Source organism: Sorex araneus, chromosome X (assembly GCF_027595985.1).
Source record: "Sorex araneus isolate mSorAra2 chromosome X, mSorAra2.pri, whole genome shotgun sequence".
NCBI classification, from domain to species: domain Eukaryota; kingdom Metazoa; phylum Chordata; class Mammalia; order Eulipotyphla; family Soricidae; genus Sorex; species Sorex araneus.
The window spans coordinates 99,626,770-99,653,256 of record NC_073313.1 but is presented as its reverse complement, the minus strand read 5'-3'; the positions used below and the strand labels follow the sequence as shown (position 1 = coordinate 99,653,256).

The window sequence follows — 26,487 nt, the reverse complement described above, 5'->3', positions numbered from 1 at the left end:
CTCATCTACACTTTTTGTTTGGCCCATTAGCCATGGCTTTGGCATCCTAAATAACTATTCAGGAGAATCAGGATGAGGGTGTTCAACATAATATTATTTATATTTTAAAAACTCCAAAAATCTAAATGAACAATGGGAATTAGTTTTAAAATCCATTGATGCATTATATAATAAAATATTATGCATATATTTAAAATATTTTTCAAAAATTCTTATCTAAGAGGGTACTGCAAAGGCATTTTATACATTATTATTGACCCAGGTTTGATTCCTCCGCCCCTCTCGGAGAGCCCGGCAAACTACCGAGAGCATCTCACCTGCACGGCAGAGCCTGGCAAGCTACCCGTGGCATATTCGATATGCCAAAAAACAGTAACAACCAGTTTCACAATAGAGACGTTCCTGGTGTCCGCTCAAGCCAATCGATGAGCAACGGGATGACAGGGACAGTGACAGTGATGAATCATGTCCTTTTTATGAACAATGTTTTCATTTTATTTTGCCTTTTTTGCCCAAATCTGGCGATTTTTAAGGGTTACTCCTGGCTCTTTACCCAGTAATTACTCCTGGTAGTGCTCAAGAGACCATATGGGATGCTGGAGTTCGAACCCGGGTCAGTCGCATGCATGACAAGTGCCCTCCCTGCTGGACTATCACTCTACCCCCTGTTTTTATTATTGTTGTACAACAAAAGACTAGACCAACATCATAATCAAGGATTTTGTAAAATACATTTCACAGTCAACAAAACCCACACACTTTTACAGGTACTATTTGATGATATTTTAGTAACTCTAGAGTTGTGTAGCCATTACCACAATCAAGTTTTAGACATTTATATAATTCCCAAAAGTCCAATTTTATTTAAATATAGTTAAAACTTGCATTAATACCTAGTTTCAAGAACAATTGATATACTTTTTCTCAATAGATTTGCCTACCGTGGACATTACATAAAGCTGAAGTCATAAAATATGTAGTCTTTCGCATATTTTATTTATTTCACTGGGCATGTTTTCAAGGTTCTGTGTTATATATCAGTGTTTCACAAAAGTGGTCAAACTATATATGTTATTTTCTTTATCCATTCATCAGTTGATGGGTGCTTTAGTTGTTTCAACTTTGGATTTTTTTATAGCTAATAATATATATGTGCGTACATGATTTTATGTGGACATATGTTTTCCTTTTTCTTGCTTGTGAGCCTTGTATTGGAATCCCTAGATCATAAGTTAAATCTGTTTAACATTTTATTAAATATCACACTGCTTCTATGACCCAGAGAGTCTGAAGAATATAGGCATAGTATGGTATTTTTCTTGTAATTAGACTGACATTTGAGTTTTAAGGAAGAATAACAGTGTTTAAGTACTTCTCCACATATATGAGAGAACAGGATATCCACATGATATCACTGGATTACTGGTGATATTGAGCTTCTTCACGTGGTAAAGGTGTTTTTGGTTTACAAATTTGGTTTACAAATTTGGTTTACAAATTTGTTTATAGTTGAGCTTTAGATATACAGTATTGCAATATGTCCAAAAGTTTTAGATATAGAATATCCCTCTCCACATCCAGCCTGCCTTCTTGACAGGCACTTTTTAAGTACCATTGTTAAGGTCTGTGTCTCTTGATTTCAGTATTGTTGACTCTGTGGTTTGGATACTTAGCCCTAGCATTCCTTAACATCACCTTTGTACCTGAGTCCCCTCACCTGGCCTCCATTAATTACTTCTTATCTGTCTCTTCTCCGCCTCCTTTCCACCTTTTCTTTTCGTTGCTTTATACTCTGGGAGCAAGGTGTACCTGGGAACCCCCACTTTAAAACAATGTATTCCTTAATTCAATAATTCTAAATATCACATATGAGTGATATATTCCTGTGTTTACCCTTCTTCTTCTGGCTTACTTTGTTTAACATGTCTTCCAGTTCCATCCATGTTGCCACAGATTGCATGATTTTATCATTCCTTATAGCTGTGTATATATACCACATCTTCATGATTCACTTACCTGTTGTTGGACATCTAGGTTGATCCCTAATGTTAGCTATTGCACTGACTGTTTCAATGCATAATGGTATGCATACATTCTTTTGAATGAATGTTTTTCCTTCCTGGGGATAGATACCTAAAAGTGAATTTGCTGTATCATATATGAGCTCAATTCTGAGTTTACTAAGTGTCCTCTGTACTATTTTTCATAGGGTTGGACCAGACAACATTCGCACCAGAAGTGTATGAGTTTTCCTTTTTCACAACATCCCTAACAGAAGAGATTGTTCCCTGTATTTTGGTAAGTGCCATTTTCACTTGGTGTAAGATGGTATCTCATTGTTGTCTTGATTTGGATTTACCTAATAATAAGTGATGATAAGCATTTTTCCATTTGTCAGTTGGTCTTCCTCAGAGAAGTGTCTATTCATTTCCTCTTTCCATTTTTGATGGGGCTTTTAGATTGCTTTTGTTGCTAATCTTTGTATTTTATAGATCCTGGATATCAAACCTTTACCTGATGTGCGAATATTTTCTTCCACTCAGTTAACTATCATTTGTTTTTAGCCCGTGTTTCTTTTCCCATACAGAAACTTTTAAGTTTGATGTAGTCCCCTTTATTTAGTTTTGATTCTGTAGCCTTTCACAGTGGTATCATAATGTTTAAAACTTTTTTGAGGTCTAGGTCTTGGAGCATTATGCCTATATTTTCCTCAGTGTACTTTATAAATTTAGGTCTGATCTCGAGGTCTTCGATCCACTTTGATTTGACTTTTGTGTAAAGTGTGAGGTATAGATCCAGCTTTAATTTATTGCATAGGTTATACAATTGTCCCAACACCATTTGTTGAAGACTCCTTTTATTCCATTTCATGCACTCAGCTCCTTTGTCAAAAATTAGCTGACCATATATATGGGGGTTTATTATTGTATAATCTATTCTGACCCAATGGTCAGAGAGTCTTTCTTTATTCTGGTAACAAGCTGTTTTGATCATGATAGCTTTGTAGTATAGTTTCCAGTTAGGTAATAAGATGCCTTCCAGTTTCTTGTTTTTCAGCATGGTTTTGACTATGCGGGATTTTTATGGTTCCACACAAACTTTATCATTGACTGTTCTAAGTCCTTGAAGAATGTTATCTGAATTTGGATAGGGATTGTATTGTATCTATGTAGTAGTTCAGGTATGTTGTTATTTTGACAATGTTGATTCTTCCAATCCATGAGCATGGAATATTTTCCCATTTCCTAAGATCTTCAATTTCTGTTTTGAGTTTTTAAAAAATTTTCATGGTCTAGCTCTCTCATCTCTTTTGTTAAGTTAATTCCTAGGTACCTGATATTTTGGGATATTATTTTAAAAGGGATAGGCTCTTTGATCTCATTCATCTGATTCATTATTTGTAGACAAGAATGCAACTGATTTTTGTGTATTGACTTTGTAGCTGGCCACTTTGTTGTATTGCTTCATTTTATTCTTTCTAGGAGCTTTTGTGTGGACTCTTTACAGTCTTCAATGCATAGCATCATGCCATCTGCAAATAGAGATAATTTGACTTCCTTTTCTCCAATTTGTACCCCTTTGATTTCCTTTTCTTGCTTGACTGCTGTTGCTAAGACTTCTAATACAATGTTAAATACGAATGGGGACCAGATACATGTTGATATTTTACACGGTGACAGATTTTACAACTTCAGTGGAATGGACAAGTTCACATGATTCAATATAATAGTGATTTATTTCAGTTTATATACTTTCCAAGAATGCCACCACCTCTAAATAAGGAATAATGTTTGTTATCTAGAACTACTTTGGTGCCTCCATATTCTAACAGAAGGACTTGATCTCCAGTGTTCATACAAATTAGCTGAATTTCTACACACTTTCCTATATATCCTGATCCCACAATTACTACCTTCATTTGAAATAATTTCCCTTGAGATTTTTCTGGAAGCATAGAGATTTGATCAACTCACATTTGATCAACTGCACTTCTTTCAATTAATATTTTATCGAATAAAAATAAAAATTTAAAGGGTTTGTCCTGCTATGACTTTCATCCTTATGGTTGGTACCTTCCTTTTCTTGTGCTATCAGTGGAAGGAGAAGTCCCTCATCAGACCCGCCTGATATGTGTGTATGGATAAATGTCATCAGTGTGCAGATGATTTATTCTATTTTTAAAAAGTGAGTCATCATCTCATTTGCCTTCCTCAGTAGGAGGGAAAACTAATGTTTGCTTATTTACATCAATAATTTGAAATTATTTGATAAAAAATATTTGTGTCCTCATTACTTTTTAATTTATGAAAATATTTACAATTGCTTTTATCAGCATGGCTTCACATGTTGTTTAAATTATCTGTTTAGTTTTATTTATATCTCATTCTTTCAAACTAGAATCTTTCTTGACTTCTATTTATACATCACTTGCCTAGTGATAATCCCAGTGAATCCAGCCCCATCTCTACCCAAATGCCCATTGGCCCAGACAAGCAAGTGCTTGAAGTCCCTGAGCACCAACCATTGTCTCCTAGTATGGGAAGGTGACATGACTGAATCAATAAGAGATCTGGGGATATTCAAAATTACTGTGGTTTAATTTTCTTATTGCTTTTTGTTGGTTTCTTTCCTTTTTTTGAATCCTGGATATATAAGAACATTGAACTAGAGCTACCAGTGGGCATGCTTTTGCTCTCTTGCAGCAGATTATAATAATGATGGTAATCATTTGAGATAACAGGTGGCATTTTCCCCTCTAATATATAACTATATCTATCTATCTATATTTTAATTTAAGGCATATGTGCTTAAAAATAATAATCACTCACACTAACTTGGCACAAAGAAAATTAAACCAAATTGTCCAATAAATTATTTCTGGCACATTTCATGAAAATCTTTTATCTTGGGCTAAAGAGATAGCTCACCAAGTTGAAGGCATGCTATGTATAATGGAGATTCATGTTCTTTTAAAAAATTTTAATTGAATCACTGTGAGATACAGTTACAAGGCTTTCATGATTGAGTATCAGTCATACAGTGATCAAACACCCATCTCTCCACCAGTGTAACTTTCCCACCACCGATGTCTCCAGTATCTCTCCAGCCACCACCACTCCACCCCAACCTCTGCTTCTATGGCAGGAAGTTTCCTTCTTACTCTCTTTCTAATTTGGGGCATTATGTGCCCCAAATTAGAAATGTGAATTGTGTGTGTTTTTTAGAGAAAAGTTAGGTTGCGGATATAGAATAGGAAATAGTGTGAATCTACTAGAACAAAGCTAAGTATATTTTAGAATTTTTAGAACTAAAAACAGCATTTGTTTATAAAGACTATAAATGGCCTGCATTTATATGATTATGTTTAATTCCACTAGTAAAGCTTATCTTTATTCACAAAGTCTTCATGGTGAAGCATATGTATAACAAAAACTTATGTAGATTTTAGTAATAAAAATATATCTAAAAAGAGTTAAAACTTGTTGGTACAGGGGACAGAGATATAGAGATACCTTACATGTGCTACATTCCAATTTGATCCTAGACATGGCTTATGGTTTTCCAAGCACTGCTAGAATGGATCCCTGTACACAAAGCCCAGAGAAACCCCTGGGCTCTGCTGGGTGTGACCTCAGAACAAAATAAACAAAAATTAGTAAATTGGAACTTGTTGATGCAGGAAGTGCTATGTTATGAATGTGTACCCACAGCTCCTGCGAAGGGTTGTTATTGGACTAAATTCAGTGTCCGCTGAACTGTATCCTTTTGGATGGTGTAAGAGACAATCAGGCTTTTTTTTATCTTTGCTCGCTTCCGTTTGCATTCTTTAGCTTCTTCAAGTTTTTGGTTTGAAACTTTGTCCTTCATCTTCAAAGCCAACACATTATCATCTGCCGGAGTCCAGCTCCGGAATGAAAACCACCGACTCAGGGATGAAGCATTGACCAGCAGCTATCGAGGCTGAAGGCAAGGTTTATTCTCAAGCAAGCAGTTTTTATATTCTTAACATACCTTGGCCCAGGCACGTAGCCAAGTCAAAAGATGTTCTCATGAGTTAGACATATTTTGTGTTTGTCTCAGGATGTTCTCATTAAAAAATACCAAGTCAGATTATTCCCAAGGTTACTTAGAGCACGAGGAGTATGTACGTGCAGGATGTGTCCTGCTTATCTTGCTGGTAGGTTTTACCTTCAAGGCCCCTCTTTCAAGAGGCCCTCTGCACAGGACTCTCCCAAGCCCCCAGTGCAGGTCATACAAAGTTCATTGTCCCACGCTGGTCTCTAGTCTCTAGTCTATGTGCTCCAAGCAATCCCACTACAATCATCTTCCAAACTTTTCCTGACTGCTTCTTTTGCACCTGTCCACACAGGTCTCTTTCTGACTTCCTCTCCCCTTTCCTTGAAAGGATTCTTTTTTAAATAGTGGTAAAACCTGTATAACATAAAACTTACAGTCTCCATTTTTTTAAGTGTACATGAACTGGAGCGACAGCATAGCGGGTAGGGTGTTTGCATTGCACTCGGCTGACCCGGATTCGATTCCTCCATCCCTCTCACAGAGTCCAGCAAGGTACTGAGAGTATCCCATTAGCAAAGCAGAGCCTAACAAGCTACCGTGGTGTATTCAATATGCTAAAAACAGTAACAGCAAGTCTCACAATGGAGACCTTACTGGTGCCCACTCAAGCAAATAGATGAACAATGGGATGACAGTTACAGTGCTACAGTGCTACAGTTCAGTAGCATTAGTACTTTCACAATATTGTGCAACTACCACCCAGTTATATATTGTTTCAAAATTCCAGAACTTTAAGAACTCTGTAACAACTAAATAATAGCTCTCCATCTTCCCTTGTCCCAGACTTTGCTAACCTTTATTATAATTTCTGACTCCACGAATTTACTTATTCTACATACTTCATATAATGGGATCATACAGCATTTGTTCTTTTGTGTCTGGCTTACTTCACACAGCGTACTTTAAAGGTTATTCTAAGTTGTACTATATATTTTTAATTTCATTCCTATTTAGTGTTGAATAATACTCCATTTCATATACACATTTAAAAAATTTATTCATCTTGTTGATGGATGCCAGGGTTACTTTCATGCTTCTCTTTTTTGTAAGTTTTTATTTTATTGAATCACCGTGAAAAAAATACAAAGCTTTTAGGTTTAAGTCTCAGTCATATAATGATTGAACCCCCCCATCGCTTCACCAGTGCACACGTTCCACCACCAAGAGCCCCAATATACCCCCCTTCCACCCAGCCCCCACCTAAGTAGCTAAGGATATTCACCTTATTCTCTGTATACTTTGAATGCATTCAATATTTCAATAGAGAAATCACTATTATTGTTTGGAATTTTCCCCCAACAGTCAGGCCTGCTGAAAAGGAATTATTTAATAATTTCTTTTCATTGCTGAGAATGAAGACTCTATGAGCTCTTGGATTTCTGATATTTTAGCTCAGTTAACAGTCTAGTTGCATTAGAGTTAGAAGCCGCTCTCGGATCATAGTCTTTAGGAACAGAGGGTCCGTTTCGCGCGGCAGCTCCGAATCTTATCTGGGCAGAGGGCGTGCTGGTAACCCATTTTTCCGCGCAGAAAAACAGGGTAGAGAGGGAAAATCCCTCCCCTGGCAGCATGGGGTTGTAGCACAGCTCACAGTCTAGATGCATTTCTGTAAGAAGCTGCTCTGGGTGCCATAATGGGTTAGAAGACCTCTCAGATCATAGTCTTTAGGAGCAGAGGGTCCCACTTTCATGCTTCTATGAACATTAGTGTACAAGTAAGTATCTGTTTGAATCCATACTTTCACATCTTTGTTATATATTTATAGACATGTATTTATATATATTTATATATACATGGATTACTGGGTTATAGGGTAATTCTATGTTTATCTATGTTGTTGTTAAATTGACATTCTCTTTTCTAGAAGCTATACCATTTTACATTCCATGGCCAGTGTTCAAATGTTTCTGTATAACCTGGCCAACACTTGTTATTTCATATTTTAATGACAGAGATAGTAATGGGTATGAAGTACTTTCTCCTTGGGTTTTGATTTGTATTCCTGCTGACCACTGATGTTGAGCATATTTTAATGTGCCTATTGGCCATTTGCGTACCTTCTTTGGAGAAATGTGTATTCAAGTCCTTTGTATATTTTTAAATTGCTTTGTTTTGGTTTCAATCACTTTTAATTGAAGTTATTGAGTTCTAGGAATTCTCATATGTAGGAAATATTAATATCTTGTCTGATATATGGTTTATAAATATTTTCTTCTCTTCTGGGGATTGTCTTTTCACTCTCTTGATAGTGTTTTTTGAATATAAATTATTTGTACTTCTGCAAGTCCTCAGTCACGTTCTGAGGACTCAGGGCCACTCCTAGTGATACTCGACCTGGGGCTATACCTGACATTGCTGGGGAGTCACCTGGTACCAGGTAATTAAACTTGGAGTCTCATACATGTGCAACACCATTGAATTATCTCATGGTTGAAAATTTCTACTTTTAATGAAATGAAACTTACTTATATTTATCTTTATTATCTTGACTTTTGTTGTTATGTCCAATAAATTATTGCTAAATCCAATTGTCAAGTCTAATGAAGTCTTTACCCTGTTATGTAGTTTTACTACTTATATTTAAGTATGGTTCCATTTCAACTTAACTTTACATGAGCATGCAACTTCATTTTATGCATATGTTGCTCTAGTTTTCCTAGCACTGTTTCTTAAAAAGATTATTATACATTGAATGATCTTAGCACTCTTGAATAAATCAATTAACCATATGCTTGAACTTACCTGATAATGGTTTATTTCTGGGCTTGATGTTGTGTTCTATTGGCCAACATATTCTAGGTTCACATTGTAGCTTTGCAGTAAGTTTTGGATTAATAAATGGCGGCGCCTCCAACTCTGTTATTTCTGATAATTGTTTTGAATATTCAATTTCCTTGAATTCATTTGCATTTGAGGATGAATGTGTACATTTATGCAAAAAATGTTAATAGAATTTTGATAGGAATTTTGTTGATTATGTAGATTTTGGAAGTATTATCTTTTAAAGAACATTTATTCTTTTGATCCATGAACATGCATTCTATTTTCATTAATTTTTCCTTCTTCATTTTGTATTTTGATGGGGGGGTGCATACCAGGCTGTATTCAGGGATTATTCTTAACTCTGTCCTCAGTTATCACTGTGATGATGAGGATTGAACCCAGGTCAGCAGCATGCAAGGCAAGTGTCTCACTCATGGCACTCTCTCTGGCCCAATATTTTCTTCTTTATTTTATGAATACTTTGCAATTACAGTGTGTGTTTTACTTCATTGATTAAGTCTTTTCATAATATTTTCATAGTTGTTTGTATTGTTTTATATTAGTGAAAAAGGGAACTACTTTTTTTTTTTGCTTTATGGATCACACTTGGCAATGCACAGGGGTTACTCCTGGCTCTGCACTCAGGAATCACCCCTGGCGGTGCTCAGAGGACCACATGGGATGCTGGGAATCGAGCCCGGGTCAGCCGCGTGCAAGGCAAACGCCCTACCCGCTGTACTATTGCTCCAGTCCCAAGGCAACTACTTTCTTAATGATACTTTGAGACTTTTAGGTTTTAGTGCATAGAAATATAACTGATTTTGTATGTTTTATATCTTGAAATGTTGCTGCTTACATTTATTAGTCATAACATTCCTTTATGAAATATTTATGGTAATATATACAATCATGCCATCTTCAAACAGACATCATTTTATTTCTTCCTTTTAAATTTGGATATCTTTTCTTTTACTAGCTTAACTGATCTGACTAGAACTTCAGACTTCTGACTAGAACATTCTATTACAGATTAAGTAAAAGTGATGAAAATAGGAGTCGTTGTCTTGTTCTTGATGTGTTGTTGATTTGATATTTGAGTTTATTTATGAAAACTCTTAAAATAGTGCTAGGCAAGTAGTAACAACTTAATAAATGCTATATAATTTTAAAATAAATATATTGAAATTTAGATTTTCATACTTCTGTGAGTTTTATAGTTCACATTTGTTCTTAATACAGCTTTGTGATCTTACAACAAAATCCCTTTATTCAACTCATGTGTATTCACTATAGCTAGTATTGCCTAACTAAATGGTTATGTTGAGAAAATCTTAACAGCATTTGAAAGAACTGATCTCAGGAAACTTCACCACCATTTCTACATTTAGTCAAATGGAAATCTGAGGAGTCCTCCTGCATTTTACCTTATTTTCAAACATTTTCGAGGCCCCAGTGCATTACTTCCAACATGCCCTGTGCAGGTCCACCTAGTTTTTTGCACATTGCAGTAAAGCAAATTCACCCCCATCTCTCCCCTGGACCTCTGCAATACTCTTCTAATGGATTTCTCCTATATTTTCCATTGTTCCTCTCAAGTATGTTCTTTGCACAGTGGCCAGAGTCATCCTTCTTAGAACACGAATCAGACTATGCCATTCTCATACTGTGTATAACCTTCCACATTGAATAGGAACTGTCAAATCCTTTTACAGTCCAAGTGACAGACTTCTTATTTGATACCCTGTCCTACCAGTCTGCATTCTGCATGCCAGGAGACAGTGACTAGCACTAGTCATCTGCTCCTGGGAAGAGTGGTGCTAAATAAAACAGGACCACTAACCAAAAGACCTTTCCAGACCTGCCTTCTTTTTCTCATATAGCATTCAGCTCAAATTCAACTTCTTTTTATTTTCAAAAAAATGTTTATTAGTGAATCACTGTGAGATACAGTTACAGACTTACAAACTTTTGTGCTTGCGTTTCAGTCATACAATGATCGCATGCCCATCCCTCCACCAGTGCCCATTTCCCACCACCAATGGTCCCAGCATCCCTCCCACCACCCCCACCCCGTCCTCCCTCCACCCCACCCCGCCTCTGTGGCAGGGCATTCCCTTTTGCTCTCTCCCTCCTTTTGGATATTGTGGTTTGCAATACAGGTATTAAGTGGCCATCATGTTCGGACTATAGTCTACTTTCAGTCCGCATCTCCCATCCCGAATGGGCCCTCCTAGAACCCTTTACATGGTGGTCCCTTCTCTATCTGAGCTGCCTTTTCCCCCAGCATTCGAGGCTAGCTTCTAAGCTGTAAAGTAATCCTCCTGGTACTTATCTCTACTGCTCTTGGGTGTTAGTCTCCCATTCTGTTACTTTATATTCCACAAACGAGTGCAATATTTCTATGTCTATCCCTCTATTTCGAACTCATTTCACTTAACATGATACTTTCCATGTTGATCCACCTATATGCAAATTTCATGACTTCATCTTTTCTAACAGCTGCATAGTATTCCATTGTGTAGATGTACTAGAGTTTCTTTAATCAGTCATCTGTTCTTGGGCACTCGGATTTTTTCCAGATTCTGGCTATTGTAAACAGTGCTGCGATGAACATATAAGTGCAGATGTCATTTCTACTATACTTTTTTGCATCTCTGGGATACATTCCCACAACTGGTATTGCTGGGTCAAATGGGGGATTGCTTTTTTCATGTCACTTTCTTCTCTCTTATTATCAGATATAACTTCTTTTTTTAAATTTTTAAAAATTTTATTGAATCACTGTGAGATAGTTACAAGCTTTCATGTTTGTGTTACAATCTCACAATGACCAAACACCCATCCCTCCACCAGTGCACATTCCCCACCACCAATATCCCGGGTATACCCCCCTTTTCCACACTCCCCCTGCCTCTAAGGCAGACAATATTCCCCATACTCTCTCTCTACTTCTGGGCAATGTAGCTTGCAACACAGATACTGAGAGGTCATCATGTTTGTTCCATTATCTACTTTCGGCATGCATCTCCCATCCCAACTGGTTCCTCCAGCCAAGCGTAACTGACATTTACACCTATAATTATATCTGTTCTGACCATTTCTACTTTTTTTACTTTATTCAAAGTAAAACTATTCCTAAAATTGTTCTATTTATTGTTTACTTGTTTATTCCCCTTTTCTCAAACTAGAATAAAACTCCAAGCACCCTTCCAGTTGTGTTCTCTGTGCCCCAGTGCTTGGTTCAGTGTCTCACGTATAAAGCATTTGCATTATTACTTACAAAAAGGAATCATTATTTACATGACACACTGGAGCAGATATAGAAATTTAAAACTGAGTTTCAGAAGTTACCAAGAGAATTAGACATCACAGGATTACAATTTTTTATTTATTTTATTTTATTTTGTTGCTTTTTGGGTCACACCCGGCGATGCACAGGGGTTACTACTGGCTTTGCACTCAGGAATTACTCCTGGCGGTTTTCAGGAGGACCATATGGGATACTGGGAATTGAACCCCTGTGCAAGGCAAACACCCTATCTGCTGTACTATTGCTCCAGCCCCAGGATTACAAATTTTAAGAATATTTTGTTGCAGACAAACAGCAATGCTTTTCAAACCTTAGTGACCACAAGAACTAACTGGACAATATGTTAAAAGTGCAGAAATTTCCCACCCATGCCCATGTTAGAGATTGAAAAAAATTATGGTGGACTTTAATCTTTACTTTTTACAAGCACCCCTGATGATTTTGATGAGGTAGCCCATGGATCTCACTTGGAAAATTCTAACCTACAAAAAAGCTGATATTTTGGTAGCATTTATTACTACTATCAGACTGCTGTGATATCTGAGGTGTTCTCTGGTAGTATAATTACTACAAAGAGCCTTCCTACCTGTGACCATATGTTGCTCCCTCCAAATTCCACAGTCACCCTAAGTGGTCCTGAGCATTTTGTATTGCTATCCTGTTTCAAAGATGAGGCTAGTATAAGGGTAGTGGCTTACTTAAAGAGCCCAGGATTGGAATTCTGAAATCTGCTTTTTGTCCAGAAACCTGTAAGGCACACTCTGCATCACGTTTGCTTCACATTTGGGGCTCAGATAACACATCTTTCTCTGATGTGCCAGTAGAGGAATAGTCAGGGGATAAGATCTTCTTGGAGTATAGAGAAATTTGAGAGGAAGGAAATGCGCATGAAACACAGGGGAACTCGGTGAGGTTGCTTTTGCCTGTCCCATTCAGTTAACTGGAAGCTGTGCAATGACACTTTGTCTCGTTTACAGAAAAGTCACATGCTCTCCTGCACTTAGCAGTGACACTATATTTTGCAGAGTAATGAAAGTCTTAGAATAGTTTGTTTACTAAGATACCCATTCCTTTTGCTGTTAGAGCAACTCTATTTGCTGCTGACCAGTTATGTACCCTGTTCTTCAGTTTATCTTTCCCCTCTTGACTTTGATTGACATGTTCATACTGAACAGCTGGTCCCTTTCAGGAAGCAGATTGCTCACCCTCCATTATCCCACTACTGGACACACAGCTAGCCATACCTGGTTCTCATGTCCTATTGGTTCTTAATTGCCTTCAGCCTGCCCTAAGCTGCCCTAAACTGACTGCCAAGGCCCGATTGCCATGTGGTGTTTAATTTAACATAACCCCCTACCCCCGTATGTGTTGTCAAATTATTTTGTCAGGGTTTCCCTCTACACGTCCTCCCCACACACATAGAATTAGTGAGGTTTACAAGAGATTTTTGCTCCTAGTTGAATTTTCCTTGTACAGACATGATGACCAAGGTATGTTAGTGCCATCTTGTGACATCAGCAGAAACTGCAGTCTGAATTTCTCTGAGCCTGATGTGTGAGGGAGGCGGCGAACCCTTACCAGGGAGCTTTCTGGAAAACGGGGGTAGAAAGAGACATTCCCAGTGGACAGAGATATTGATGGGCTTCTAGCAGAAAGTTAATACATATTTCAGCAAAAACTGTAAAAAGTTAAAATTTTAATTAATTCATCCATGAATTTACAGAAAAAAAATAATGGAGCAATACAATGTAGTGGCATAAGTCCAGTTGAATTAAATAGCAGAATATGACTAAAACAACATTTAAAATAAGTGGATATACGATGGGTTGTTTAATTAGTGGTCTCGAAATCTATATCCGTATGTTTAGAAAGGTAAAAAATGAGTCTGTTCCTCTCCTTCTGACTCATTTCACTCAGCATGATATATGTCCATCCATTCATAAGAAAATTTCATGACTTTATTTTTCCTTGTGACTGCCTTCAGAGAGAAGGCACCCAGATGGAAAACATAGCAACCACCATATAGTTCGCAATGATCATGAATGGATAATCAAGAAGCATGAAGAAGTCAAAAGACAAATCAAATAACATATAGGTCTACAATTGGATCTTCTAGCGTTCCAATTAAAAATCCACCTTAACTATTCATGGGTTAATAAAAGGGTAAAACGGAATGATTGTAAGTTGTGGACGTCAGGATATAAATTAGATATGGAAATTGTGAGAAGGGAAGTTCTCCATTCTCTTCCATTGTGTTGCAATGCAATCGGAATATAAAAATTACCTGGCATTCTCTTTAACTCATAAGTTCATTATTTTTGTTTTTTTTTAATTAATAGTTTATTTTTAATTAGTGAGTCAACGTGAGGGTACAGTTACAGATTTATACATTTTCATGCTGATGTTTCTCCCTTACAAAGTTTGATAACCCATCCCTTCACCAGAAAAATATGGAACGCTTCACGAATTTGCGTGTCATCCTTGCGCAGGGGCCATGCTAATCTTCTCTGTATCGTTCCAATTTTAGTATATGTGCTGCCAAAGCGAGCACTGTTTTTGTTTTTGAGACACACCTGGTAGTGCTTAGGGCTTACTACCGGCGCTGCATTCAGGGAATCACTCCTGGTGGGCTCATGAAACCATATTGTACACCTGGGATCAAAACTGCGTCAGCTGCATGGAAGGCAAGAGCCTTATCCACTGTACTATAACTCTAGCCCCAAGGTGTTTTTTTAAAAATATATTAGAAGAGGGAAAAATTCAAGTGAAAAACTCTGTAGATAGCCTAATGGTACTTGGTAAATCCGGTTCTGCAAATACCAGTCACAGAAGCCAAAGTTATCAAAATGCCTCATAATTTGACAAGGAAAATACATTTTTTGTCTTTAAGTCTATGATTTATGACTTATGTCAGTTAAGTACATCAGGTTATTAATATTATGGATTCTGAGTTCCAGAGAGGTAGTACAATGGGTAAGGTGCTTGTTTGTCATACTGCTGACCTGGTTAGACCCCCAGCATCCCATGTGGTATTCTTCGCCACACACTGAGCACTGAATCAGAAAAAATACCCTCCCAGACCAAGTTCTTTTTTAAAAAAAATTGTATTGAATCACCATGAGATAGTTACAAGTTAAGGATGCTTTTAGCTTCAATCCAAACCAAGTTATATACACAGTGTTATGCACTGATATTTCAGGTGTGCAATGGTTTATTCCTAAAGTGTGTCCTTAGCAGAACAAACTATTTTTCTCTACTGTTCCTTGTCTTGATAAATATGTAATAGAAATTTAAGAAAAATTCTATTTTTGTATATTTGTAAACTGTGAAGTGAAATAATAAACACTTTGTGGAGTTTGTGTTTTGCGTATTTGAGGTGAAAATTAAGTTTTAAGGAAACTTACAATATTTTTTTTCTGGTAAAATACAGTTCTTGTAAGATTTATAAGACAGCTCATATGTAGAAGATAATTTGATAACATCTTGGGGGAGAAGTTTAGCATGCGTAATTTTATTTCATTTGAAACAACATGCTTTGTAGTAACCAGTGGGGCCCAAATTAGAATTTTCCCTATTTGCATTAAAGCAATTAATTTTTGAAGATGAGGAAGAAGCTAACTTGATCTTTAGCATGAATTTATTTATAATAAATGCACTTAAATAGTATCCACCATCTAAATGATAATCATTGATTCTTGTGTGTCATTGAGACGGTAGTGGGAATAGTTGTAAATTTCTCAAGTTTAGCTTAAAATATAGGTTACAAGGCTGGAGAGAGTACAGTGTATAGGACCCTGACAGGAGTGATCCCCGAGAACTGCTGGGCGAGGCCCCCAAAACAGAAAAAAAATAGTCAGTTGCTAGAACTTAATATCATATAAATACCAACCTAAGTTCCCTAAAATACCTAGTTTCCCCTAAATATTATTATGATATTTTCCTTGTAATCAACCTCCGTCTAAATATTTGCATAGGTTATATTTAAATGATTATTTCTATTATGATTACATGTAGTGTGGGTCAAATAGAGAAGACATTATCCATATTTGTTAATACCACATGTGTGTATTCTTACAAAGCTTCCACCTGATTATTAATTATTCTAAAGAACTATGAACCTATATTTCAATTGTTTTTTGAGGTATGTTTGGCATATATACAGTGGGGACATGTGATGAAACTTATTCGTTGTACTATCTCTCCAGCTCCTACAGTATGTGTTCTTTTAGTTCAGCTTCTTCCCTCAACCTGATTATTTATAGATTTATTGATTTACTGAGTATGCGAATAGCTGCATCCTTTTGCTAAAATTTTTAATCAGTCTTCAGCTACAGCAAGACTCTTCAACCCTAAGAAGGGGCGCTCTTGTGTCCCCTCCTCACTTGGACTTGATTCCCCCTGTCCACACTATGTTCCATCTTGTCTCACGGCATCTAATCCTTTCCTCATTTCTCACACACCCTTCAGTGAGCACCAAATTCTTTTGTACCCCTTGCCAATTCCTGATGCTTTCCAGTGAGACATTGGGTAACAGTTGCTCCCTCACTGGCCCTGCCAAAAAATCCTCAAATTGCAGCAGTAGCTGCCAGAATAGTAAACTAACCCAATACTAACCCAATAAACACTAGCCCGATATTGTGAATGAAATTACTGGATCGCTGCTAATATCTCCTGGAACGTGGAGCTGCACCATATCAGCAATGAAGAAATAAAAACTAAAAAATAAGGGAATTTAGTCACATCAATAATTGGTGGATGTCCCTGTAATTTTTTGAGTATGACACTGCCTAAAGATAAGTTAAGAACATAGTTCTTTCAAATTTAAATGAAATGAAGAGATCATTTGAAGAAAGATTCAGTGTATTCAAAAATTAGTTGTGGCAATAGAATGGAAGAAGTAAAAAATTGAATTAAGAGGACAAGGTACACAACATCAACAAAAAGAGTTAATACAAAAGAGATTTAATTTTATTGAATCACTGTGAGATAGTTACAAGCTTTCATGTTTGGGTTACAATCTCACAATGATCAAACACCCATCCCTCCACCAGTGCACATTCCCCACCACCAATATCCCGGGTATGCCCCCCCTTTCCCACCCTCCCCCTGCCTCCATGGCAGTAAATATTCCCCATACTCTCTCTCTACTTTGGGGCATTATGGCTTGCAACACAGACAGAGAGGTCATCATGTTTGGTCCATTATCTACTTTCGGCATGCATCTCCCATCCCAACTGGTTCCTCCAGCCATCATTTTCTTTGTGATCCCTTCTCTATTCCATCTGCCTTCTCCCCTCTGCTCATGAATCAGTCTTCTAGCTATGGGGCAATCCCCCTGGCCCTTGTATCTACTATCCTTGGGTGTCAGCCTTCTGTGATGTTATTCTATACTCCACAAGTGAGTGCAGTCCTGCTGTGTCTATCTCTCTCTTTCTGACTCATTTCACTTAACATGATACTCTCCATGTTTATCCATTTATAAGCAAATTTCATGACTTCATCTCTCCTAACAGCTGCATAGTATTTTATTGTGTAGATGTACTGAAGTTTCTTTAACCAGTCATCTGTTTTAGGGAACTTGAGTTGTTTCCAGATTTTGGCTATTATGAACAGTGCTGCATCTGGCTATATTTTTATATCAACTATAATACCTCGATAATCTTATTTCCTTGGTATCTTTTGCAGTTTCTTTTGTTCTGTCTTTGTCCAGCACAAAACCTTAGTTATGAGATTGTAACTGATTGTGTGCTGGGATTTTATGATTTCTTCTTCTAATTCACACTCTTTTGTAGTTTTGGCATTAAAATTGTGATGGCATATAACTTTTGTGTAGATTCTCATTTTCCTTCTTGTTGGTTTTTGTCTTTGGGGGCAGAGATATTGAAAAGAAGACAACTAAGTGGTTAACACTGTTGTTGGTTAACATGAAATCACTTTGATTCTTGATGTTTTTTATATTACACAAACACACCTTTATATTTATCTCTATGAATATTTATATATGTGCTTTGTACACATATATACTTAGAATCATAGGTACATGTCTATTTCCATTCTTTGCCTCTACTAGAGGTCTCTTGATGTGACTATCTGAGTCACGAACATTTTTCAAAGAAATTTGTATTTCTAGCTAATCTTAGAGACAAATAGGAGTCTATATGTCTTCTTAGGATTTCTAAATATTCCTGAAGTAGGTTTTATGAAGATGGATCAGATGCCCATACCCACACAGTTGGAGCTTGCTGCAAAGATTCTGCTGAGTAATGAGCCAGCTGCTACCCTCACCCCGAAAGAACTCCCTAAATACCTCTTCATTCCATTGTTTACTGCTGCCTTCTTGGGAAGACAGAAGATAACAAAGTCAATGGTGAGAGTTTGACCCTTTCATTGATTACACATCAGGACACTGAATATCCAAGAATTACGTAGGACATCTTGGAAGCCATTGTAAATGGTTTTCAGTTCCTCCCTGCTCATGTCTCTTCTTCATGGTAAGAAAAGCAATAGAGAAAGAGTGAGTCGGCAGAAGAGCATGGTGTTCTCTGGATCAGGAGAATACCAAGTCTCCCTCAAGTAACTGGTGATGCATGTTTAGGTCTCCGTGAATCTACTGGTCCAACATTTGGCCTTACCTTAAGTGCACCAAAGTCTTACAGGTTCAGCTAATAAACATAGCTTACTGAGTTTATTATAGATGGATTTACTTTCTGAATGTGTTTTCTTAGGAGGGCATTGGCATCTGAGACTAGGGAGAACTATAGGTGAAGAAATTGTGGCTAAAAGAATGAGAGATACTACATTTGTATGGAAAGAACTTGTATGTGAAATACATGTGGAGTGAAAGCCATGAACAAATGTTTCTGTCCTAGCTCCACATCATTGATCTTTCTGGGTTAAAATAAAATATACTACATTTTACATGCTCTGTTTCCTTTTCTCCCTTACAGGGGCCCCAAACAGAAGATCTTGGATTTAAGGAAAACCTAGAACGGTGGAATAACATGCTCTTACAGAGCCAAACACCCTTTATATTTTCACTCTTGTGTTTATCCTCAGTACTCTATCTTTAAAGTAGAAGAAGTCCACTTTAGGTTTAGGTACCTTAAAATGTTTGCTTCCAAATCTGTGCCTGTGTCAGCCTAGAAATCCATGTTGAGAGTAAAGCAATTTACTTCTTTCCTTGAGAATACGATTGAGCAGAACTTTAAGAACTTGAAACTCTGCTGCAGAAATTTGAGAATTGATAATATGTCTGAGCACAAAAGTAGCCTTCAGATTCTGGATATTGTGTGTATTTGTGACCTGGTAGTGAATTGGACTCACATGATAGAAGTTGCTTTCCTTTTGTTCCATGGACAGCTTGCTAACATTCCCTTTTAGTTTTGTGAGGGAGAAACTTCAAAACTTCTTTCTTGGCTTGAGAAGCTGGACAGGCATCAGGACAGGCAACGAGCTTGTCACTCTGCCTTTCAGATCAAGTGCACAAACTGCTCAGGTAAAGGGGAGGAAACAGGAAAGATCCCATGTTTAAATACTCATAAGCCTCTGTTTTCCATTCTATTCCAATTGAATGTTGTTGAGAGTTCGAAACTTGTAAGACTAGAGTGACGTACCTTGTGATGAGGAGAATAACAGAGTTAGAAAAGGAAACTGTCCGTTCATTTCTTCAACTAGGCAGTGAACCATATACAGAGACTATGTATATCCAGGTATATTGGAGGAAAAATTTCACGGGCTGGAGCGATAGCACAGCGGTTGGGCGTTCGCCTTTCACACGGCCGACCCGAGTTCGATTCCTCCGCCCTTCTCGGAGAGCCGGGCAAGCTACCGAGAGTATGGAGCCCGCGCGGCAGAGCCTGGCAAGCTACCCGTGCGTATTGGATATGCCAAAAACAGTAACAATAAGTCTCTCAATGAGAGATGTTACTGGTGCCCACTCGAACAAATCGATGAGAAACGGGATGACAGTGACAGTGACACTGACAGTTCTATTGGAGATTAGAGAAGGAACATTAGCATTCAAATGTAGGCTTTTTCTCTCTCTTGGATTTAAAATTTTATTAAATTTTTGTTTGTTTTTTAAAACAATTTAAATTGAGGTCTGTGGTTTATAATACTGTTAATGATTGTTTCTCATTCACATATTCCAAAACCATATCCTTCCCCAGTGTACCCACCTTCTTCTATCAAGGACATCAACATCCTTCCCTCTCAATCATTCATCCCAACTCACTTGTGTGAATCAGTTCTCTCATTATGTTGCCTTTGGATTTTTGCTACTATCTTTCTGCATATCTTTAAATCCCACATTTAAAGAGATAATACGGTACCTACTCCTATCCTTCTGATTGACTTTGTTCATCATAGTATTCTCTAATAGATCGAGACATTTTTAATGCCATAGCAGTTATATACATCTCAATGGACTGGTAAAAATAGTTTACACTACCAGATTATTTTCCTCTTTTAGTTTCCCCAAGTCTTAGACCCTGAATAGAGACCTTGTCACCTAGGGACTAATGAAAGGGGCCTTATGTTGACTGCTTTCTCAGAACCATCTTCACCAAATCAGTCAGGAGGATCCACTACTGATTATGTTGCGCATAACTTTTTTCACTCCATTTTTGCATAACCCAGCATAAAAATTAGTATTGCATACTTTTTACAGATGAAGAGTCCAAATCTCAGCTTGGAGAAATAACTGTCCCAGGGTCTTATATCTGTATAAGTTCTAGATCCAAAAGCCCTTGTGGATAAACTTGCTGTTGCAAATTATGCACAAATTAGTTGACTCTAAATCAGGGTACACTGAATTAGGTCCAATCTCTCCCTCTTCTGGAATATTTCCTTAGTCCCTTACAGTGTCCTGCTACCTTAGTTTGGTACACTGATTTTTATCTTTCTGTGATCTCCTTTATTGTTACTATTTTGCCACACCCAGCAGGACTTATTCTTGGCTTTGTGCTCAGGGATCATTCCTGGTAGGGCTGGGGGATCCATATGGCGTACCAGGGATCAAACCCAGATCAGCCACATACAAGGTAAGAGTGAGCCTAATCCACTGTACTATCTCTCCTGCCTTAGCAACAGCACATTTTTGGTTTTCAGGCCACAATTGGCTGTTCTCAGGATATACTCCTGGCAGGGCTCAAGGAACCATATCTGGTACCATGGATCAAACCTGAGTCAGTTGTATGCAAGGCAAGAAACTTACCTGCTGAAATATCTCTCTTGTCCCTTCTGTGACCTTTCTAAATGAGATATCACTGTCCTATAACAGAGCTCTTAGGAAACCCACATAAAGCAGCTGAATCTGAGTAACAACCCAAAATTCTGGGAAGTCTGTGATTCTTTCCTGAGTCTGCTGTATGGGGGTCTTAGATATTCTGCAGTACCTGGATATTATCAACTTCCTAATATTTGATTCTGCTTTCTCTGCAATCCCCCAAGACCTGAAGACACTGAAGCCCTGAAGACAAAGCTATAGTGACTTAAACGGCATAGTACTGGAGAAAAGATAGACCCTCTGATCAATGGCTGCGAATCGAATACCCTATGACAAAACCCCCTTATATATGGGACAGGGAACAAATGAAATTAAGGTGGAAAGAAGAGAATGGGAAGTAATGGGTGCACAGGCATCAGGGTTTCAGTTATACCACTGATATGGGTGAGTGGTATAGGCATATATCCAAAGCACAGAGTCAACAAAACTGAAAACCTGAGATCTAAGTTGCAACCACTGAAACTTTGTAGTGTGGTTATCAGGTTGACAGGCAGAGACCGGGTGAGAGTTAGGGTGGGGAGGGAATATGGAACATATATGATGGTGGGAAGTTGACACTGCTGGTGTGATTGGTGTTGAAATCTTATATGCCTAAAGTTCAACTGTCAGTAACTTTCTCAAAGTTATTGAATAAAAATTAAATTAACACATATAAAATAAAAATCGGAGAAGAAACTTAAAAATAGAGTAAGACAATACAAAATATCAGTGAAATGAAGAGATTTTTCTTTGAATAAATAATGTTGAAATGTTCTTAATTAGTCTTAAGAAGAAAAATAAATCAGAAATTAAAGTGGAGTAGTCACAACAGGTACCACAGAAAAACAAAGGGTTACAAGAAACAATCATGAACAATTTTATGTACCTATACCAGGGAACCAAGGAGAATTATTATAAACACTCATCCTTCAAGGATTGAATTAGGGGGAAAGAGTGAACCTGAACAAGACAATTACAAGGCAGTTGAGAACAGGTAATATTGAAATAGTAATCAAAGGTATCCCTGCCAGCAAAAACAGACTCAGGTAGTTTTCTAGTGGTTTCTATCAAGCCTTCAAAGGTGATTTATTACCAAAATTCTGAAGCTCTTCAAAAATACTGAAGAAATAGAAATTCTTTCAGTTTCTATGAGGTCAACATTATCTTGAACAGAGAATTCTCCCAGTTTTTATGAGGTCAACGTTATATTGAACAAATATAGACTAATTTTTATTTACTGGATAAATAAGAAAAACTATCCTTCTTGAATTACTTAGTAAAATTATAGGTATTCAAATTCAACAATACAGAAACGCTATCATATATTGATGCAACTAATTCCAAGGATGCAATGTTAGTTCAACATATGCAAGCCAATTAATTAATGTTAATCAAGTTAATTAATTGATTTTTCATCAAGAAAGAAAGATCAAAATCATATGTATGATCATATCAAAAGATTCATTTATGATTAAAACAGACAAAATGAGCTTAAGAGTAACATACCTCATAGTAAAGTCCACATTCAACAAACTCTTACTGAATATCATACTATATGGTAAAAATTGAAAATTATTTCTTTCCTATAAGATCAGGTACAAAACCAGGATGTTCACTCTCATAACCATCATTCAATACAGTTTTGCAAGTTATAATCACAGAAATTATGTAATAAAAAATCAAACTTAAAATGTAAATTTAAGTATTGGGTCAGAATGATAGTACAGCCAGTAGGGTGCTTGAAGGCAAGCATGTAGGTGATCTGAGTTTGATCTTATGCAACATATATGGTCCCCCAAGACCAGTTAGGATACATTTCTGAAGGCAGAGCCAGGAATAAGCCCTGAGCACTGACAGGTATGACTCACTCACCCACAAAATAAAAGGAGTATCACCTAAAAAGCATGAGACATAGCAAGTGAATTCAATTATGTTACAGTATACAAATCAACATACATACATATATTACATTTCTTTACACCAACAATTGGTTGGAGAAAGAGAAATTAAGAAAGAAATCCTATTTAAATTGCTTCTGGAAAAGGATAAAATATGTGGGTGTAAACCTAACAAAGGTGATCAAAGACTTACATATTGAAAAATATAATACACTGTGAAAAATATAATAAAAGATGATAAATGAAAAACATGTACCAATGGATTATAAGAATACATGTGATTAAAATGATCATCTTGCCTATAGCAGTCTATAGATTCAACACTATCCCTATCAAGATATTGATGACACTGTTTTCAGGGAAATGAAAACAAACTGCTAAAATTTGTATGTAACTACAAAGATCCCGAATATCCAAAATAATTCTGGGAGGCTAGCAGATAAATGGAGGCATAAAGCTCCTAGACTGAGACATTGTGATATTATAAGCGAACCCGTAACAGGCCAGTAGAATAGAAAGTCTAGAAATTCATTCATTTATGAATATCTGATATATCACAAGAAACCCAAACCATTAACCATAAGGGAAAATATCTTCAACAAATTGTGCTGGGAAATCTGGATTATGCTATATAAAGAAAGTTGGTCGCTATTTAAGTACAGATGCATTAAAGATACATTAAAGTATTAGGACCAGAGAGATAACTCAATGGGTTGAGCTCATGCTTTGCTTCTGCAAGTCCCAGGTTTGAAACCCAGCATCACACTACTGGAAGCAACCTCAAATGAAGAGCAAGTAGCCTCTGAATACTGCTGGGTGTGTGCCCCCAAACCCCAAACAAACATAGAATTAGATATAAGACTAGAAGCCATAAAATGTGTGAGAATATATAGGTTATACACTCTAGCGTCTCAACATTAGAGATGTATTTGAAGTTTCAACTCTACTTCCAAGGGGAAAAAATATAAACTAAAGAATGGGGAGTCACACACATCCCACAGCCTCCACCATGTAAATGGCTAGGTTCACAGCTTTATGACTAATTTCTCAAGAGACACAGTAAAATGATAAAATTCACAGGTAAACCTATCTTAAGGCTAAAACCTCTGGGTCCTCCTTGGGAAGGGGGTGGGCAAAGTTCCTACCCTGCTAACGTTCTAGGAGCTGTATGCACTACCTTCGCTATGTAAACAGACCAGCTTCACTTCTGACTAATCTCGGAAGAGAGGCCAAGCTGATAAAATGGCAAGGTACAGCCAAGCTGTAATCATACTTGTTATCCTCCCTCTCACCCAGATGAATTCCTGGGACTGCTGTTACTGAGAGAAGGCCAGGATATTGGCCCCACCTCCCAGTACAAAGCTGATTGGTAGAACCCTACAACCGTATCTAAGATGAGCCAATCACAGTGCTGTTCTGGTTTGTTTAACTCCGGAGAAGTAATCGTTAGGATGTTGGGCAATGAATTAGCCCTGTTTTTTTTTTTTGTTTTTTGTTTTTTTATTAGTAAGCCCTGTTTTTTCTTTCTTTTTGTCTGTGTCCTGAGATAAATGAAGGAGATTCCATGACAAGGTTTTTGATGGATTACCACATTTTACAAAACTTTTTCCAATTAGGTAAATGATAACAGTGTCTTTTTTCTAAATTGTATTGGCATAAATAACGCAGGGTCAAAGTTTAGAGAGTAAGAAGACAATAGGCATTGACAGCATTGTTAGATTGTAAAACACGATGCCTATTTTTTAGTCACTATTATTAAAAAGTAAAATAGTTTGTATGTATGACTATTTAAAAATAAAAATAATATTTAAATATCAAAAATAGAAAAATAAGAAGAATGTTGTTCATAACAAATATAAAAATAATATAGTTGGAAACCTACCAGGGAAATAGAAAAACTTAAACAGAAAAATAATCAGGCTCAAGAGCCATTTCCATTTAACCCTCCATGTATTACCCTATCCTTAAGTGAGAGTCTCTTCAATTGTATGGTTAATCCTTTAAGCGCTCTTTAATCCTCTAAAACAGCCTGTGTAAAGAGTATCTAGTTTCTCTTTGCATTTTAATTTGAAGGTATTTTAATATCCCATGGTTAAAATTGTAAAATGAACTATATATTACGTGTATATATACTTTTTTCTGTTGTATTTAATTTCTTTTGTGTTTAAATGCTTTTCTGATATTAAGAGCAGATACATATTAAAATATGTCTCAGAGATAACTGCATTTTGATTTCCTATGGTGAGCTAACTCTAACACTTTCAATTAATTTTTAGTTTTTAAAATGAAATTTTATGGATTTGCCATAGATTTAGACTACCGTAGAAATTTTTGGAGTGTAGTTTCACACCCGTATTTCTTTATATGTCTTACCACACCCACCGGAAAAGTTTTAGTGCGAGAAATACTGTCAGATTGACATCTTCTACCCATTTTTACAAACCCTTTTCGTTAATAAAACAGAAAATTACTCTTACTGTGGAAAATATGGTTAATTCATTTGTAAGTGGATGTGATATGACATGTAACCATCTTGGTGTCCATTCTCATTATTGCTATATTTAAATTGCATAACCTGTTGCCACTTCACTTTAACCCCTGGTTTTGTCTTTTTTGAAAAAAAAAGCATGATGATGGAAAAATATCTTCCTTTTGAATATTTTTCTACTCTATATTTTTGGGGGGTCACATCTTTTGGTAGTGGTGGGACCATATAGTAGGGGAGATAAAACTGGGTTGGCAGCATGCCAGACAAGTGCCTTAAATCCTGTACTCTCTAGCCCATGTTTCATCATTTAAAATTCTTAAATATTTTGGGGGCCAGTGAGATAATATAGACAACAGAGTGCTGGCTTTGCACAGGCTGATTCATTTCTTAGCAGTTCCAGGAGCAATCCCTGAGAAAAGAGCCAGGATTAATCTGTGATAACAGTTGGGTATAGCCTCAAATAAAATAATGATAGTAAAATGATAATAATTCTACTGCTACCACTAGTAGAGCAATTTCAGATTTGCAGTAAAGTTATAGAAAGTAATATTGAAGTCTTCACCCAGTTTTAGTTAACACCAATTGCTTTTCTAAAAAAATAGATTTTGGTTTATACCTGGCTATGTTCAGGATTTATTCCTGACTCTGTGCTCAGGGGTTACTCCTGGAGGCCTTAGAGTACCAT

At 36.9% G+C, this 26,487-nt stretch overlaps 1 protein-coding gene, 1 non-coding gene and 1 pseudogene across 7 annotated transcripts in view; 1 reads left to right on the top strand and 2 right to left on the bottom strand.

Annotated features, from left to right (window-relative positions):
* Positions 1-26,487, top strand: part of LOC101546627 (melanoma antigen preferentially expressed in tumors-like) — a 71,128-nt gene that overhangs the window by 21,947 nt on the left and 22,694 nt on the right. For all 6 annotated transcript variants that reach the window (XM_055121956.1, XM_055121955.1, XM_055121960.1 and 3 more), the window contains exon 2: positions 2,210-2,298. The gene's annotated coding sequence lies outside the window, so the exon portion shown is untranslated. The remainder of the gene's footprint in view (positions 1-2,209; positions 2,299-26,487) is intronic.
* On the bottom strand, positions 3,740-10,280 carry LOC101546369 (10 kDa heat shock protein, mitochondrial-like; annotated as a pseudogene).
* LOC129400382 (U6 spliceosomal RNA) lies at positions 14,596-14,702 on the bottom strand. The gene has a single exon (XR_008627625.1). It is a non-coding gene; the product is annotated as a U6 spliceosomal RNA (small nuclear RNA).